The sequence below is a fragment of the Acipenser ruthenus genome, chromosome 24, assembly GCF_902713425.1.
Source record: "Acipenser ruthenus chromosome 24, fAciRut3.2 maternal haplotype, whole genome shotgun sequence".
In the NCBI taxonomy this organism is placed as follows: Eukaryota; Metazoa; Chordata; class Actinopteri; order Acipenseriformes; family Acipenseridae; genus Acipenser; species Acipenser ruthenus.
The window spans coordinates 29,143,016-29,163,067 of NC_081212.1; the positions used below are offsets into that span (position 1 = coordinate 29,143,016).

Consider the following 20,052-nt stretch of genomic DNA (forward strand, 5'->3'; position numbering starts at 1 on the left):
TAAAATACCTGGCTGCGTGTCACACAAAATACATTTGTAATACTATAGCAAAAACGCTGGGTTAATTTGCAGCTTATCGCCTTGCGTGGCGGTGGCTATAGGAAAGCAGCTGAATGAAACGCGTTGCGTAGAGAGGATTATTATTATTATTATTATTATTATTATTATTATTATTATTATTATTATTATTATTATTATTGGTACATGATCACCTGAGTTTATAGTAATGTCCTCACTCAGAACTTCATGGATACATCCAGCTAGATGCCCATGTTTCTTTTATTTGAATTGTGTTAAATCCAAATTATTAGTGGAATAAAAAAAAAAAAAAAGTCACGGTATCTGTCTTGCAGTAACCGTGCCTCTTAATGTTGCTCTCGCTTTGAAGTGATTATAACTACATTCATTTACTGAATAGACATCATATCGTGCTGTCAGAAATGGACCGACACCCTGAATACAATGCGCACATGTATTTATTGTAGGCAAATGCATGAGAACAGAAAGTATGTTATTCCCCCACCCCTCCCACTCTCTCACTAACAGAGCGGCTTCGGGCACCACATGGACAGCACGATTCGGTTTTGTGGCAGACCGAATGCTGGGACGGCCACTATGATAGGTACAGGTCGCTTGTAGAATGTTTGTTTTAGTTTGTATTGTTAGAGGCAGAGTGAGCATCAGAAAGCGCCCCTGCAAACCCTGCGAGTTAAGGTTCGAAAGATTTACCCTGGCCACTGCATCTATGACGGCTAGGATCCCCGCTGCCAGTACTGGTGGAGCCTGCTAGTTATTTCTTTGGTTCTTAGTTTTCTTTCTTTTTTTTCGTTTTAATCCAGGAATCATTAGCATGCCCCTCCGGCTACATGTTTTGCATCGATGTAACATTATGACATGGTTGTAATACAAACTCCACTCGCTCGCTTTGCATCTCGTGGTAGGAAATGTAGCAGCAATACAATCACATTTAGACTCCAGGCACGAGAGAGAGAGAGAGAGAGAGAGAGAGAGAGAGAGAGAGAGAGAAGAGAGAGAGAGAGAGAGAGAGAGAGAGAGAGAGAGGCGTTCTAAGATATTCTTTTCAATAAAATAATAATTTATTCTGTTTTTCATCACTGTCAAATTTGTGTTTTGATATTTTGTTAAGCATTACAGAAAAGCAAAATGCACGTGAATATCATCATCATCATCATCATCATCATCATCATCATCATCATCATCATCATCATCATAATAATAATAATACACTGCCATACGAGAGAAGGATATGCTCAACAAATAAATACAATATGTAAATGCTATTCATATTATTATTATTATTATTATTATTATTATTATTATTATTATTATTATTATTATTATTATTATTAGTAGTAGTAGTAGTAGTAGTAGTAGTAGTAGTAGTAGTATTAGCATTAGTATTAGTAGTAGTAGTAATAGTAGTAGTAGCCTAGTAGTGGTAGTAGTCATGGCAGTTGCTGTAAATAACCCTTTTCTAAGCAGAGTTCACTGTTGCAGACTCGTTTAACTCAGAGACCCTGCACACAGGCACCACACACCTATATTTTGTTATTTAACATTGCGCTGTATCTTCTGGTGTCCAGCAGGGAGATGGCTGCATCGGGGTTAATGTAATTCCACTCTAACACACACACACACACACACACACACACACACACACACACACACACACACACACACATACACACACACACACACACACACACACACTCACTGTGTTGTTATTACTAGTAGAAAGACAATAATATATACACATAAACTAATCGATAAGAAAAATACATCCAGCCTAATAAACAAGATATGCAATAAGAACAAATTCATGTGATAATAATAATAATAATAATAATAATAATAATAATAATAATAATAATAATAATAATAATAATAATAATAATAATAAATGCTTCAGCTCTTGCATTTAATAAAGGCCATTGTTGTTTCTTGGATTTGATTTTTAATATATCTGCAGATGCAGATCCTGCTGTTTCTCCATCATAAAACTGGAACTATGATCACCACATACAAAAGGTTAGCAGATCCATTCACGCACGACAGTCAAAGCCTCCATCGTTAGTAAGTTACCAGCTGTTGAAGCTGCACTTATAAATTCTGCAGCAAGATGGCGCTGATTTCTATATAAGCGCTGAAGGTTTTCTCCAAATGCACCTTAAACCCATTTACCACAATATCCATTATTACAGCAAACGTTTGAAATGGATAAAAAGAACACAGCTAGAATTTCAAGAAAACACGCATGCAAGTCCATTGGCAAAACAATGACCGCTTGTTTTGCATGTGTTTGTTTTTCAGTTATTCTTTATACATATCGTTTTACTTATTGAATGCATGTGAATGGAAGAATGACGTTGAATATTTTGTGATATATTATTTGAGTATTTTTTTCATTTTGAATTATTTTTATTATTTTATTTTTTAGGGGACTGGAATAGGCACACCTTTGAATTTGAGTTAATAGAGGCACTTGAAGTGAGTTTATTGAAAATAAAAATACCTGTTATTATTAGCAGGAGTAGTAACCAGTGGTGGTGAACGCCTGCTATCTGATGGCACCCGAAACTGGTCTCTAATTCTGAATTGCATTCGCTTTGTTTCTCCAACATCGTGTTGGAGATGATATCCTGCTGAAGCACGATTGTTTACAATATCGAATATATTCTAGAGAACTCATCAATGCACATTTGAAATTGTGATTTGATTGTGCATTTAATCTGTCTTGGTTTAAGAGCTAGCATTGAGGATATTCGCAGGTTTAATTTTTTTTTGTTTTTTTGTTTTACCGAAACAGGAAAGCCGTATTCTTCTATTCTTTTCACACAAACAAAACTGTTCTACGTTTTAACAAGACTCGGGGAAAGTTAATCTTTATAAGCTCCTGAGCCAAATAAAAAAAAAAATCATTTGGACCTTTTCAGTTATGGAATATCCTAAAACAAAATATTATTTACCTATTTTGTTTATTAATTAAAATAATATGGCTTTGTCGTTCTGATATGTAAATGCATTAATTGTTTAAATATTTATTTACTTGTTTACTTTTTACATAGCATCAATATATAGGCGTGGAACTAGGAAAATCTGATTTAAAATGAATAAAGATGGACAGCACCTCGAACGAGAGGAAACTCCATGTTTCTCAAGATTCTGTGTATTGAATTACAACGCTGCATCCCCACGGATTACACCGTATGCAGTAATAACCCTCGTACAAACAATGCAAGCTAAATAATATCCATTTAATACAAGGGAATTGAATTGGAAGGGAATGGAAGTGAAATGATGTTCAAGAGCGAATATTGCATTAGAAGCCTTTTCTCCGTTTCTTGAATTAGCCTGATTAGGACTGAAAGCCGCACACTGTTACCCCTCGATTGCGTAGTTACTTTAGAATCATTTACTTGTGCACGTGGTTATTTGCTCTCCCTGATGAAATGTGACAGTTCTGAAATTGACAGCTTTTAAAAGTAATAAATGAAGTCAGATGAGGTTTTAGCCTGTGGTAGGGCGGTAAATTAACTTAAGGAAAGGCTAAATAATGAAAACTCTACTTAAGCTATGTTTTTAGTTCTACTGGGTGGATTGGGCTGGTATGGACACAGATTTGTTTGTGTCTTTATTTTACACAACCACTATTATAATGACTACCTGTGAGGGGGGGGGGGGGGGGATAATAAAATACAAGATCAGTAACAAGAACAACAATACTGAATCAAACATCAGACTGAAGGTTGTTCGGTAGTGTATAATTAATTGCTCTAAGGGTGATTAAAACAAATGTTTAATGCTGAATATGACTGTGAAATATGATTGCTGAACAAAATTGAATAATTTAAAACTTAAACTAAACTAAAAAAACACCTCTCTTTCTCTCTCTCTCTCTCTCTCTCTCTCTCTCTCTCTCTCTCTCTCTCTCTCTCTCTCTCTCTCTCTCTCTCTTGTATATATATATATATATTTCATGGCTGTATAATGTTTTGCAATGTCTCCCCATTCCATTCCAGAGAGTAGAGAGTGCCTTTCTGTTTCATTTCTCCCGGCCTGCTTCAGGGTGTAATCAGCAATGCTAGTCCTGCACAGGTACACCATTTCAACTTGATGTGATACAATGAAGTGCAGCTATAGCGCGGCACAACAGGGTTCTGCAACAAATCACATGTCCTTACTCGTTATAATCCATCGGTTATTACTTTTTCTTCATTGCCTCTGAAATGCAGCTCTCCTGTTACTCGGCTTTTTTTTCTTTTTTGTGATCTTGATATTTGGTAGGTCAGTGTTGCTGAAAGATCGTATTTGACCATATCTGCTGTACACACACATTGCGGCTTTAAAAGAGCATCTGACCTTCCTTTGCGTTACAGGTTTCATAAAACAAAAGAGAAAGAAGAAGAAAAAACACGATGGTTTACATACACTTATTATTATTATTATTATTATTATTATTATTATTATTATTATTATTATTATTATTATTATTATTATTATAACGTCTCCGTTCATCTCTCTTCATCTTCTTCAGACATGTGTTATTATTGGTAAACCATCCGTTTACATTCTTTGTTTTTAAATATGAAATATGAACTGCATTTTCACTCTCTAATCGTCATGGTTATTATAGGTGCTGTTTTATTAAGATGGCTTGTTTATTTTCTTTTTAAAAGCTTGTGAATAATAAAGATCATTTTAAAAAAGACCGGTTCACAAAATTATTTCTTACTGCAAACAATAGCATCATATCTTGAGTGCATTAGTTTCATTGATAAGGCTCGCATTACATCGATTATATCGATTTGAAGGAGTTGGGGGGGGGGGGGGGGGGTCTTTATAATGAGAAAACAAGGGATTGTTTTTCTTCTCATGCCTTTCCAGCAACACAAGCAATCTATTTAATAAACGGGGCTGCAGTCTGTTCTTATCTGCAGATCATTCTGGCTTCCTTTTATGCGTTTTGCTTATTTACGGTGCCTCTGTGGAGTACTGTCTGCAGTGCGCGGTGAATATTTTTCATCCTGGCAGGGTTTTTAGAGTGCATCATACAATAATGCGTCTCACTGCACCGAGGTGGATTGTCAGACATCTATTAATTAGGACTGCACGCTGTAGAACTCCTATGAAGCAAGTTTATTTAATGAAACGAAAACTGTTAACAACAAATTAAGTGTTACTAAAAATGAATGTGGGTTTACAAAGCAGAGTTTGTGGGTATAGCTTGTTCGTATAATAATAATAATAATAATAATAATAATAATAATAATAATAATAATAATAATAATAATAATAATAATACGCATATTTGCCTTTGGGATGTGTATTCATGTGCTTGTCTCGGTTGCTTAGTACAAAGGTGGGCTCTGTAAGGAACCCTTTGTGCGTTATACTCGCTTCAGTCACCACAGTTATGAGTGAGATGAAAAATCTTAAAGAATTATTATTATTATTAGTAGTAGTAGTAGTAGTAGTCGTAGTAGTAGTAGCAGTAGTATAGTAGTAGTAGTAGTATTATAGTAGTAGTAGTCGTAGTCTTTTACAATAAACCAAACTTACAAAAGAAACAGAAAAATAACGGATTGCTTCCTTTAGTTACAACACACATACATACAAACATGTCGTACCCTGCATATTTTGGTATAACTAAATATAATATGAATTCTATATGTATTTGTTTATTTATTTCAGCGCATAGCAAGTCCATGCATACTAAATGTGCCCCCGAAAGCTCTCCAGTTTGAGTAACAGGAAAGCCATATTCAAACCCAGATGCCATTTGCTTGTCCCGGTTAAAGAAAGAGATGTCACACATGCATATTCGCTTTAACTGAAATAAATCGATTAGTTTGCTTATTGTTTACCATCTACTTTCATTTGAAGCATAGTCTATAATAAATAGAATAATTTCTTAAATTATCGAGTAAGTGGTAGCGACGATGCTGCAGACTCTCTTATCCCTGGACCCATTCCAGAACAATTTTAAGCTGTCAAAATCCATTACCCAAAGCCGACACTGAATACAACTCAATCATTTGTGCGGGCATGGAGCAGCATTCGCCACAAGAATACCCGTGGATGTCAAAATATGGATTTCTTTTAACAGAGCATTGTGCTATATAGCAAAAATCGTGTGTAGCCTATCTGAAGAATGCAGATTGTTTTGTACAATCCCTTGAAGATACTCCCCCTGTAAGCATTAATGCCAATCAATCAGGGACATTTACAAATGTATCGACATGCCATTCCATTAATAACCTTTTAAAATAATGTTTAAAATGTAACTTAATATGTATTTAATAAAACAATACAAGGAATGCATACAACGTGTTATTGCTACTGCTCTGTATAGCACATGTCTTGAAATAAAAGCGCTGTGTTTTCGAGAACCAAGAATAGATGTATTATTGGAATTCCTTTTTGTACTTTCAATTCATAAGGGGTGGTATTAAAAAAATAAAATCGTTCAATATTTCACTTGAAGCGATGCACCTGTCTCGTTTTCGATTTCATCTCAACCCAATTACAAAAGCACAAGAGCATCTTCGCTGTGCAACACCGACGCCGGCCTCTGTTTGCTGCTCATGCGGTGTTCATTGTCTGAGCGTCTCCACGTTCTTTCTCATCTCTGATTAACCCCATGTTGGTAAGAGAAAAAGGACCTGTAGATTTTTATTGTCCCACTCACTGCCACATAGCTGATGACGCATTTGCAGATAATGATATAGTTACACCTTCATTCGTTTCACTTGCAATAAAGAAAGAACGGAAAGGGTTTCTCGTTTCTTTCTATTGCATGTGGGCTCATTAGGAGGTAAAAGCCTTCCTCGTGCGGTGAGCTCTGTCGACTGTGTGTGATATGTTACGTAGAGATCATCACACTGGAAGTAAGAATTTTAGTAGATTTCTACTCGTTTCATCTTCCCAGGTGCCAGGTCTACCCCTTTCCAGTACATTCAATCGGCTACACCAGCAAAAGGCTTTATTGTTTAGACCTGCTTCTGACCTGCTGTGTCCAAACGTGCAAGAAGGGTATGTCCTTCCAAAAAAAAGAGAGAGGGGGGGGGGGGGGGGGGGGGGGGCATGGCCACTGTGCACGCACAGGTACAGATATTGTGTTGTATAACCCCAGCATCTCATGTGTCTTTTCACAATGTAGTTAATGGGTTGTTATTGAACATTCATTTGGGAATAGAGATACAGGTGGGAGGATTGGTTTCAGAAATGGAAAGGAAAGTGCTGGAGAGTAGCAGGACGCAGAGGAGGTCCACCTAACAAAATAAGCCTTATTACATGTACCAATACAAACACTGAGCAGGCAGTTTGGTGGTCAGTGACAAACAAAGATATAAGATTTCAAACATTTCCTTGGTGGATCAATCCCAATGGATGCTACGTGTATTAAGAGTCTATCGTTATAAATAATCTGATTTCAACGCTTCTTGGATGGGGGAGACACACTAAATCGCATATCTTGGATAGGGAGACAAAGACACACTTTACTACCTTTCCTTTCAGTGGAGCTCGAGCCCATTTCAAAAGGATGCATGTGGGAAAGGATGACATAATGCCAGGCTGCTCAAACCTGGGGATTACTGCCCTAATTTCCAGCAATGATATCCCACCGACCACACAAAAACTAAACATGCTGGTTTGAAATATGTTAACAAAAAGTAATTTCTACTCGGGAATGGCTGTCCAAAGAGATTTGGATCATTTGGTGATATGGGATCACACTTATTACTTTTTCTCAAAGCCTTGGCTCTAAAAAAACAGGGGTATTTGTGCTAAAGTGCCCAGCGCTGGTGTGATAACTGTCAAAACTTTGACATCAAAGAGGGGGTAGGCTAATATTATTCAGTTACCAGAGGAGCTGTCTGTCCAAATAAGAATATCTTAATTACTGAGACACAAAGGTAGAAAAGAAACTGCAGATCTGAAAAGGAAGAGAAGAATTCAGTCTTTTCTTGATAGAACATGGGCTATGTGTGCAGCTCTAAACCATGCCTGCTAGAAATCTCTCCCATTCCTCTGAACTTTATAACTATATGTAAACAAGTTGTCAGTTTGGAAATAATCTTCTTTGCTTCTTATTAGAAAAACAAAAATCAATCTCCCAGCCTTAGATTAGGCATTCAAGTTTTTTTTTCTCCTTGTCGTTGGTAGGCCTGGGGTTTGGTGGACAATAATGTGGCAATTGTTGATGGTTCGTGACCCATAAAATCTGAGGGTGACTATTCTGGCTTTGGTATGTAATTATGCAAAACACTTTGTATAAAGACTTGCCATCCGATCTAATGATAGAGCCCGCGATCCCATTCAAAATGGGGACGGCCTATCTATATGCCTTGGGGGGCGGGGGCGGGGGTGTGGGGGGGGGGGGGGGGCTGTTGTAACATTTCTTGTGATGTAAGTTATGAAAAAATAAACCAATCCATGCAAAGTGAATGTGCATAAATGGGCACATTAGATCCCATACTAAGAACAAACAGTGATTTGGCCTTACAGAAAAAAGCAATCGATCCCAATTGGTCAATTCAAGTTATTCAAAGTTATTCATACAGAACATAGGTTCAGAATAATCATGATTTGAAAAGCCCTTTCAATTAATTAATAAAGGGGGGGAGATACATTATTATTATTTATTTATTTTGGCACAATGCAGATTTCAATCTAACGCTGTTCATCTTTGTATGTGTTATGCAGCACTTCGGAGTATACAGGGTATTTTGCTTCTGAATAGTGCTGATCCACGAAATTAACCTTCCTTTTGTTTGGGTCTCTATTTAAACAGTTGCTGACGTCAATGCGTCTCCAGACATATCCTTATCAAGAATTCACTAGGATCTATATGGTTCCTGGGGATCAATATGTATAGCCGTTTTATTATCCATGTATCTATGTAAGGGTTTTTTTTTTATAAGCATGTTATTTTTCTTTCTTTCTTCGTTTCTTTTTTCAATTTTACAAATCACTCCCATCTGTTGGATGCAGACATTAGGGTGACGGATCGATCATATGGTAAACTTCAAACATTTTAGGGCATTTTCAAAATGGAGGCCAACTACTCATAGGTCATGTGACTACGGGACCTATAACCTGCGTGATCATTGCCAAAGCTCAATGCGCTCAAGGTGATATGAATCAGCATGTTAAAACAAAAACATCAACGGTTTTAATAGCAAATCTTAATTATGTTACGCTGTTGTACACACACACACACACACACACACACACACACAGGCGCGCGCGAAAAAACATTACTCACTCACTAATCCACTATCAAAATTCTGTTAATAATAGTGAGGACAATACTACTATTGCTACAAATAAAATACGAAAAGAAATAGACAGCAAAGTGTTAACATTGTAATAAACTCCAGTGCTTCGCTTTTCCTGCCGGATTTCAAAGGGCTGGGAGGTATAGGCCTATTCTGCTGGTTGGAAGAGGATTACAGGCAGAAGCCGCTGGAACAGGTGCGTGGAGACCCCTGAACTCAATTAGAGTCGTAAAAAAAAAGTTTTGACAGAATTTAACCAAAGTTAAAGCACCTGAATGTCAGACGATTTACTTCTGCTTCGTTTCACCCCTTCCCTTCCACAGCGAAATGATACAACGTTTCATAAAAATACATACGCCGACATGCACACGTCGCTGGATGTGGGCATATGTATATCCCTAGAAGCCTGCTGGATCTCATCATTTCGGAGCTGCCCAGTTAAGTTAGCATAAGCAGTGAATTCGGTATTATACTTATTGGGCTTTCTGCTTCGAAAAATATCACAAGAGAATTGTTTAAGGTGTGGGTGAACCTTGTCACCTACTGGTGTTGAAGGCTGATAAGCATGTCTCGTAAAACACCTTGCGTATAACAGATTAATGGGAAAAGGTGTTAGAGACAGTAGGATGTTATACACGTTTAGAGCGGCAACATGAAAAGCTACTTACTAAGTATAGAAGTGTGGTTGGGAAGTTAACGATTAAATATGAACATGAACAACTGGAGATGTTAATGAAAAGAAGGTCACGATGCAGGAAGGATGGGAATGGACAGATGAATAGCCAAATGAAACGTAATACTTTCTGTGACAAACATTTCAACTAGAAGTCTTTCTCAGTGTCTTCAGCATTAAAGATATTGAGAAAGACTGTATAACGTTTCTTTAGTATCGCTTAATGTAATAGTTACAGTGTAGTAGTTACGGATGAATAACCAAACGAATGGTTACCAAGATACTGAAAACAATCTGAATACTTGTTTTATATCAGCCTGCTCTTCCATTGTTGATATAGGTAACATTGTATACAGATGTGGGGTATAGAGTGTGTGGTGCTCCAACAAAACTATATAAAGATTTAACAGAAAACAAAGGACGCAGACAGCATATTATTATTATTATTATTATTATTATTATTATTATTATTATTATTATTATTATTATTATTATTATTATTATTATTATTATTAATTAATATATTAATTTATTTATTTATTTGGCCTTTTATCCAAGGACTTTTTTTAAAATATCGTTTTGAATTTATACAACGGGACGTTTCCTCTTTATGCACATGTATTAAACACTCAGGCTGTCAGACAGAGGTGCAAATCTGAACGATATTACACCAAATGAAGTGCCGGCAGAGAGAGAAATAGAGAGATCAGTGGCTGTCAGGGGTCATGCGGGCTGAGATTGCTTCGAGGGGTCTTTTGAAAAATTCACACGTTTGAAGGCTTAGGAGCTTTGCTGCCTTCGCATTTCAAACTCAGATCAGTGGAATCACAATAAAAAAGAATTGAGGGGTTTGGAGAATTGGGATGCGGGGCCAGCCATAAGGATGAGTGATTTGGGGAGGCAGGCACTCTGACACCGCTCTGATCCTTACGATGACAGGCGCTGTCAGGAGAGAAGAGAAAATTGCATCTTGCCTTGTTACCGCTGTTCAATCAAAAGGAATGTTTGGGACCGACATTAAATTGCATGGAAATAAGAATGAATGAATGAATAAATAAATAAATAAATAAATAAATAAATAAATAAATAAATAAATAAACTTTCACGACTTTTCTTCACGCGCATTTTCAGATCTTGAATAGCAATAATCGTCAACTGTAACTCTAGATTATCAGGGGACTGAGAAACCAACTTATTCGGGATATTCCGGAACAATTAAGTCAAGTTTAGACCCCCCACACACGTCATGACCTTTTGTTGGTAAAATAGTTTTTTATGTGTGAATTGATTGGGGAAATAATTACAATATTATATTAAGCAGGTAGATATAAAGCATTTCGTTTAGACATGTGTGTTATAGTAGAGGGTTCTAGTAGTACGTTATTAAGTTTGCGTGGGTGTTTGAAGGGCGTCACAGGACCCGCCACGCAGGTGAAGTGGAAACATTTTAAAAACCAAGTGTAAATGTTTTTAATTAACAGCACCTGATCAGCAGTCAAGACCGTAAGGAAATTCGCAATTCACAGCAAACTCTGCTTTAACGAAACAATTGAACCCTATAAGCGACGGAGTATTAAACTCATAACTGGAAATGATTGGGCAATGAAACGCGTCCCGACGACCAGGCTCAGCTCGACGCTTATTTTGCAGATTAACGTTAAACATTAAAAGGCCATGTGTTAAATGTTCATGACTGCTACAGTGACAAGGGGAACTGGCCAAACAGCGTCAAGCAAATAGCTTAAAAAACGGCAAACGAAAAAGACACCCAACACACCTTTAACTTAAAGGAACACACATGTAAGTAAGTAAAAACAAGGACTTCTTTAATTGGTTTATTTTATTGTTTTATAACAACATATTGCTATAATAGAACAGAGATGTAGGTCCTACATGAGCTATTAAATTTATATAGGAAAATAGCATAAATACATCCGCAACTTAGAGAGAAGCTACATGACGGCTACATATAGAGTGTACTGGGTTAATAGAAGAAATTACGTGAATAATTAAAAAATCGAGATATGAAAGAAACACAAAAGAGAAAGAAGCAGAACAGCAACACGGCAGAAAGCCCCAAACCCTGCAGGGAAATTGCATTAAGAACAAGGGGAATTGAGAAGTAAGATAAAGAGACCAGGGGCAGTGAATTAAAACCTCTTGCTTTGATTTATCACCAGTTTGAGCGGTTGACATTGCCATTAAGACTCCCAATACATGTATTTGCGTTATCTGTAACATAACTCTGGCGCCCATACCCAGCGGATTAATATGACTGTTACTTTCCTCGGCTGTGTGTGTGCGTGTGTGTGCGTGTGTGTGTTCTGCACGGGCTGGTTAAAGGAAGCCCGTGCTCTACTGTGCATTCAAGGGGAATTAACTGCCTGTATCACCTTTTAATTATTTATTTATCGAACACCTGGTCTTTCAAGGTCTGGACTATAATGTTTAAATTAAAGCCTTTACGTCACGTCTGTGTTTTTCATTGTGAAATACTAATACTAAATAGTAGGCTAATAATAATAATAATAATAATAATAATAATAATAATAATAATAATAATAATAACAATCAGACTTTGGCCGAATTTGATTTAAAATTAAATAAATACTTTCATACAATAATATCATTTTGCACTTTCAAAATCCGCTTGTGCTGCTGCATGGTGAAACATTAAAAAGGGACACAGAGAGAGAGAGAGAGAGAGAGAGAGAGAGAGAGAGAGAGAGAGAGAGAGAGAGAGAGAGAGAGAGAGAGAGAGAGAGAGAGAGAGATCATTGATCATAAGTTACAGTGGTGGCATAAATAAATAATCAACATAAATGTTCCAGTTGTGGGAGTTCACTTATAAATCATAATTACATATCATTTGGCAGGGACTTCTTTGGTTAATTGCCATTTTAAACACATTTGATGCATTATTCCCGCGGAAGCGACAGCTGTTTATTTACTTTTAACTTAGACGAACATCAAATCAAAAACGAGCGGATTCAGTTGAGGATTTCACAGTCTGTTTAAGAGGGAGCAAAGTTAATCAGTTTGAAATGTTAGCCAAAAAAGTGTCAATAAACGAATAGGGTGAACAGTATTAATCAGTGGGACTCGTTCTCAATTACATTATATGTTTTATTCTTATATCCACATGGACATTTTACATTAAAAACACGCTCCACAAAACCCTTTAATGAACAGCAGACGCGAAGTATCAACAGCACTGACAACATATACAAGCCTTACAGTCAATACTGTGAACTGTAAAAATCTAAAAATTAATACATAAAAATACATAATAAATACTATACATTACTTGACAATGTCATAATCAAAAGCATAACACTGTTTAAACAGCAAGAACAAAGTAAATAATAATAATAATAATAATAATAATAATAATAATAATAATAATAATAATAATAATAATAATAACGCTGCAAGTTGCTTGCTTTCAAGGATTCCTGTCACTTGTGGATGCACACGCACACACACACACTCACACACACACGCACACGCACACACACTCACACACACACACACACACGCACACACACACACTCACACACACACACACGCACACACACACTCACACACACACACACACACGCACACACACACGCACACACACACGCAAACCAACTAATTAAAAAAAAGAATACTAACTCAGCTGTTCAGCTGCGTGCCTCTATCCAGCTTGCTAAATCGAGGGATCGGGCACCACCTTGGTGATTTCCATTGCTTCATCAGCCTAATTCACACACACACCTTGTGAATGAGAGTTAATAATAATAATAATAATAATAATAATAATAATAATAATAATAATAATAATAATAATAAATCATGTTGCTAATTTTGATTTGGTAAGTGAATAGAGCCTTAACCTTAACTGCTGCAAAATAATGTCTAGTTCAGAATAACCTTGTTATGAAGGGGCATTGCGCTGTACAACGCTTATCGTGGGTTTAATTTATGTTAAGCATCATTCACACTCCAAATTAATAGGGCATGCATACTTATTTGGTGAGCTAAATGTGAATGTGTTTGTCCAACACAGTGGTGCATTTAGTTTCCTCATTTTGCTGTTAACTGCAGAGGCTTTGCAATGTAAAGAGTACTGTATCCACTTACCCAAACAAGCCTCCCTGTGGCATCGATTAATAAGAGATATCACATTCTCAAGTTCATGCATCTTTCATGTTTCAGATGATCCCTGAATACTGTTTTCTGCATTACTTCCCAACTCGCCTTCTGAATGATGCACCCAGTTCACCCAGTTTTCGGGACGTCCATCAGACCTCACCTGCTGGGAGCAATTCCCACACAATTAGAATAAAATACCCCAACATTTTCAGAAAATACAGCAGTAGAGCCGTGCCTTCTTCACCTTTATAGTAAAGAGGGAAGTGATCAGACAAACACACACGCATACAATAACCTATACACACACGCACGCATCCTGCCCTTTGTTTTGAAACATTATTAGTTGCAGCAACAGGAGCACTGATTTACACCCATTAAGGTTTGTTTAAAAAAAGCATTTCAATTAGTTAAGCTGTTTAAGACACTGGAGAGTTCAGGTTACCTTGGCTAACTGGAGGTAACAGTAGAATTCAAGCTGCTCAGAGAGCATAGTCTGCTGTACAGTCGAAGTGAGATTGTGGTCAATGAGTTGGTGCCAGGAAGACTAACCCTTAATGGGATTAATTCATGCCAGTTATGTGCTGTAATGACTGATAACACTGTGCATTCTGCCATGGGTCATATTCACACAATTATTTTCCTTTCACTCCATGTCCATTGAAATAAGTAGTTCAGAAAGGAAAATCAGCTTGTATCCTTCTGAAATCAAGTCGTTTGCTGGTCTGCAGCAGGCCAGGCTATATTTTGTTCTTCCTTAGGCTAGCAGGATCTGGAGCCACAACACCAGGGACCTTGGAGACAGTTGGTGGCATGGAGCTGTGATCTGTACCACGACAAAGCACTCTAACAATATTAGTCTGTTGGACATCCCGGCTGGGCTGTCATTTTCAATTTGCACATGACCTCCTGGCCGAAAAATTAGAAAGAGGTGGCAGAACGTAAGACTGAAAGCTGGTATTATTGGTTTGACGGCTTCACTCATCTGGAAGTAATGCAAAATGCAATTTATATTTATACTCTATGACCTTGTGCTCCGAGAGGGAGACTATTTAAAGACAGGCCATAGAGGCAAGAGGGAGTAGCAAATTATTTTTTTCTGCTGGAATTTGTCAAAATTCCTGTTCTTCAACTGTTTAATTACACTCGGGATGTAAATCGAAGAAGTAAGTTGAGGTAGTCAACTGGTGATGCCTTCGGTTCCCATCAAGCAGGTCAAGACAGACGTAGCAGAGGTTGCCATGTTACAACATACTGTATTAACTGACAGGCACCAGGACTGCTGGGTCCTACAGCACAGATCCTGTTTAACTGTTTGATGGCATCAAGCAGAAGGCAAGCAGCTGGCACAAAGGAGGACGAATGATCCGAGTGAAGCCTTGCTTTCATTGTTTATTTAACCAGCATCGTCTTCCTCATGAAACGTCCATCATGTGAGTAAGGATTCCATCAGTACTCGTGGCAATCCCAGTGCGTTGACCATGCTAAAGTTCTTCTGCATCTCTAAAGCAGCTTTCCAGCTCACCACTCACTAAACACTACACATGATGTTCACTGTGTATACCTAATTGATCGGGTTATAAAACAATTACCATTTTAACAAAAGTCATAAAACTTGCTCAGTGAAACCAACTTTTATTTTTATTTTTTTTTCACTTCGGATTATTATTTGTTTAAAACAAATCTAGTGGTATGACTGGCTTGCGCAATTATATAAAATAAATAAAACAATAAAGAAGGTAACATATCCTATAGACTTGCACTGTATTGTCCTGTGGAGGGCAGGGGCTTGTCAGGCAGGAATAGGGAGTCCCAGGGATGCTCTACAGGATGCCTGTGAAAACTCTTTATTAGATAAATAATCAGGCGATGCGGCACTCCAGGTCTGTCAACAAGAACCTTTAGTCACCAGACTGTATTGACTTTGGACCATGGTAGCAATGACCAGGCCCCAGGAATCTTGGACACTGGCCAAACAAGGCTCACTATTAGCCAAAGTCAACACCTTATATATGTTTTCTCATTTGCACACAAAGTATAATCTGCAAAAAAATATATTTTAAAAAAGCCTTCTTAACTGCTTGGCTGCATTATATGTAAGTGTCCTTGCAATGCCAGAAAAAAGTATGTTTTTCACCAGGCACACACACTGTAGCAGAAGTTTATTAAGTCCCTTGTTATTCGTTAAGCAGGGTCATGCTGTGTTAATGCAAATTTCCCTCCAGTTTAAAATATGAGTTTTACGTTTGCAAACGCTGTTTTAAATGCTTCTTTGCTAATGATGTGCAGTACCTCAAGGGCAGTGGGGCTTCCAGTGGTTCACTGAAAAAAAAATATTTATTGTGGCTTGTGGTTTTCTTTAAGTATTTTTTAAGTACGTTAACTTAGTCATTAAGTAAGCTGTTTCTGTTTATGTCCCTGGCTCAGAGCCCGCGCCCATTACCTTGTCTGTCACTGATGCATTTTATTCAGTTGGCATTGCGGTCTCACAAAACCCAACCCGAGAGTCCCAAGGTGCAGTGTGCAACTCTCATATACAGCTACAGCAGGGGTCTCCAACCATGGTCCTGGAGGGCCCCAATCCTGCAGGTCTTATAGCTGTCTGTTCATTATCAATGACTAAAGATCTGGAACATGCTAGTATAGACTAATTAAACCAATAATTGGTTCAATTAAGTAACAGAGAACTTGGTTGAAATGAAAACCAGAAGACCCTGTAGCTCCCCAGGATGGGGGTTGTAGACCCCTGATCTGCAGTGTTCGAACTTGAACTTACAGCTCTGTTAAGTTTATAATCTTGAAGCATTTGTTGACATTGTAGTCACTTGTTCACACTATGGTGGTAGGCTATATTTGGTATAATTACCATGACTGGTTTACAGTATGTATGTGCAGGTGATTAATACTGCTATATAACACAGTGTGCTAAACCAACAGGAATTATACTGACAAAAATAACTTCCACTTCCAGTGTTTACCAGCACATCTCAAACATCAAAAACACCTTTTTTGTACCTACAAGCATGCAGATATAAAGTTCTGTTTTTTTTAATCATAACCTGGATTAATTCTGCTCCTTTGGTTCTTTCTACTTTCTCCATTCACAGAGCTCTGAAAAATGAAAACTTGTCTCCTCTCTGTGGTTCCTGTGCATTCATCTGGGTTCAGGACCGGATTGGTATAATCAGTGGCTTTGATTTGCGACTCTGTTTCATGCACTTGAGGAATCATTGGAACTGTAGATCTTCTTCCTCCTTTTAACTGCATGCAATGGCACTGAATAATTAATGATGCTTTTGTTAAACAGTGGTGAAATCACACCTGCAGGATGCTAACTACATGTGTAATCTTATCCAGTAGATGGTATCATCTTGACTGGAACCCTGAACATCACTGTAATAATTGGAACTAGCTAGCTCTGTGAAAATTATTACCTTACAAGCTTCCAAGAGGAATCAAGACAAAAGCAAAAAAAAAAATAATAATAATACGTTCTCCTTTTTGTAACAGAATATTTGTACCAGATTAAATGAACAAATGATGTTACTGTGCAATGTATCCTTTTTGAATGAAGCCAGTGAGCTCTTAGTATAATAATAATAATGATAGTTTGTGTGTTACTTATCAAGTTCTGGATCTTAACTGTAATGCTATAGTTTTAAAGTGGTTCTTAAGGGTTCTTATCAATGCCTGTGTGACCCATTCTCCAATACTTTGTCAATGCATATTGGGGCATGGTGTGGAGTAGTGGTTAGGGCTCTGGACTCTTGACCGGAGGGTCGTGGGTTCAATCCCTGGTAGGGGACACTGCTGCTGTACCCTTGAGCAAGGTACTTTACCTAGATTGCTCCAGTAAAAACCCAACTGTATAAATGGGCAATTGTATGTAAAAAATAATGTGATATCTTGTAACAATTGTAAGTCGCCCTGGATAAGGGCGTCTGCTAAGAAATAATAATAATCATTCATCATGAAACAAGGAGGAGTGTAACTCAAGCGGTCTACCATTCCACATGGGGACTGTGATGGAAACATACTGCACTTTGAACATTCATTTGAATGACTGCAGTTCCAATAGTAGCCATGACAATAGTAATATCATACTTTTTAACACTTGCTATCAAATTGTAGATTAAAGACTTTCTTTCTTTCTTTCTTTCTTTCTTTCTTTCTTTCTTAGCTATTCACTTATTTACCTACACAAGCACACTCCCTATATAAACTGTAGGTTTAAGATTTATTTTCATTTTTAATCCCAGCCTCTGTCCCCTGCCTGCCCTTATAATCCTCTGGCATGTGCTAGTGACATCACAGGGCTGCGGGCTCCCGTCCAGTCCCCTGTGACTGTCATTAACCACTGTGAACAAATGAAAAATGACTGGGAGACTCAGTGGCTCCCACCACTGACCTTGGGTATTATTAGAATGACCTCCCTTTGGCTTGACCAAAAAAAAACCTTTTGCTATCATCCACAGAGCGCTGGAGGAGCAGCGTGAACAGTGTTATGCAAGCCTATAGCCTGGCCCCCATTTGCTTATAAATACTTAATCAGTAGACACAACTTGAACTGTTGTGCACAGGAGACAGTGACCCTCTTTAGCAGCAATGAACAATATTGTGGTTATGGGTTCCAACTCAGTTCAAAGAAATGTCATTTTATACTGTACTACGGGTTTAACTGTTTGTGAGCTGCCATTGGGTAGTCTCTCTGCTGTAAACTGATAACAACAAAACAGATACATTAACATATATATATATATATAGAGAGAGAGAGAGAGAGAGAGAGAGAGAGAGAGAGAGAGAGAGAGAGAGAGAGATAGATAGATAGCAGTAGAGCCTGATATTGATGTGATGCACCTATCTAAAATGTATTGTATCAGGGAGTTTATATCAGATGGAAATGTGCTCACATTACGATCAACACTGCTGTTGCTATTCTTATTTAGCTATATATTATAAAAGATACAGTCTAGGGTACTTTATAGGGCAGCAGTATGGAGTAGTGGTTAGGGCTCTGGACTCTTGACCGGAGGGTCATGGGTTCAATCCCCAGTGGGGGACACTGCTGTTGTACCCTTGAGCAAGGTACTTTACCTAGATTGCTCCAGTAAAAACCCGACTGTATAAATGGGTAATTGTATGTCAAAAAAAATAATGTGATATCTGTATAATGTGAAATAATGTATAATGTGATATCTTGTAACAATTGTAAGTCGCACTGGATAAGGGCGTCTGCTAAGAAATAAATAAATAAATAAATAATAAATAGTGTAAGATAAATACAGTCTAGGGTACTTTGTTCTGACTTCCAGTGCACTCAAGGTCAGAGAGTTCCACTTGAGGAGCTCACTCTGATCTCTCGTGTGGTTGATATCAGCACACTGTACGATACATATATTAAAATAGAAATGATCCATTTTAGAAGGTAAAAGGGAATACATCAATGTCAAAAGCCTTTTTCAAAGGGGTCGTTCTTTCGTTGCTGTATTAGTCTTATTTCTGAGAAGGGGGTTCTAATTCACCACTTATTATCCTCTTTCATTTTCATGAACAGTTGCCATGGAAGAAGGGCCCCTTTGGACGACTGCCTCCAATTGGTGGAGACAAAGCCGTCTGTTCTGTTCAGTCGGTGCATGTATGTGTATGCATTAGTGTAGCAGGCTTTCTGTACGGATCATTCATCAAACACTGGTAATTTAATAATCTGCTCTGGGTTTAGTATGAGTGTGTGTGTATCTGTTTGTGTGTGCGTGTGTGTGTCTGTGTGTGTGTGTGTATGTGTGTGTGTTAGTGTATGTTTGTGTGTGGTAGTGTGTGTGTGTGTCTGTTATTGTGTGTGTGCGTGCAAGTGTGTGTGTGTGTGTGTATGTGCGTGTCTGTGTTCGTATATGCGTGTGTTAGTGTGTGTGAGTGTATTTTATTTTTCTTCTGTTTCAGTAGACC

The 20,052-nt window shown here is 37.7% G+C and overlaps 1 long non-coding RNA gene across 1 annotated transcript in view; it reads left to right on the forward strand.

Annotated features, from left to right (window-relative positions):
- Positions 1–19,375, forward strand: part of LOC131700635 (uncharacterized) — a 24,253-nt gene extending 4,878 nt beyond the window's left edge. The window contains exon 2 of the long non-coding RNA XR_009308453.1: positions 17,217–19,375. This is a non-coding gene — a long non-coding RNA (uncharacterized LOC131700635). The remainder of the gene's footprint in view (positions 1–17,216) is intronic.
- Positions 19,376–20,052: the final 677 nt, after the last annotated feature.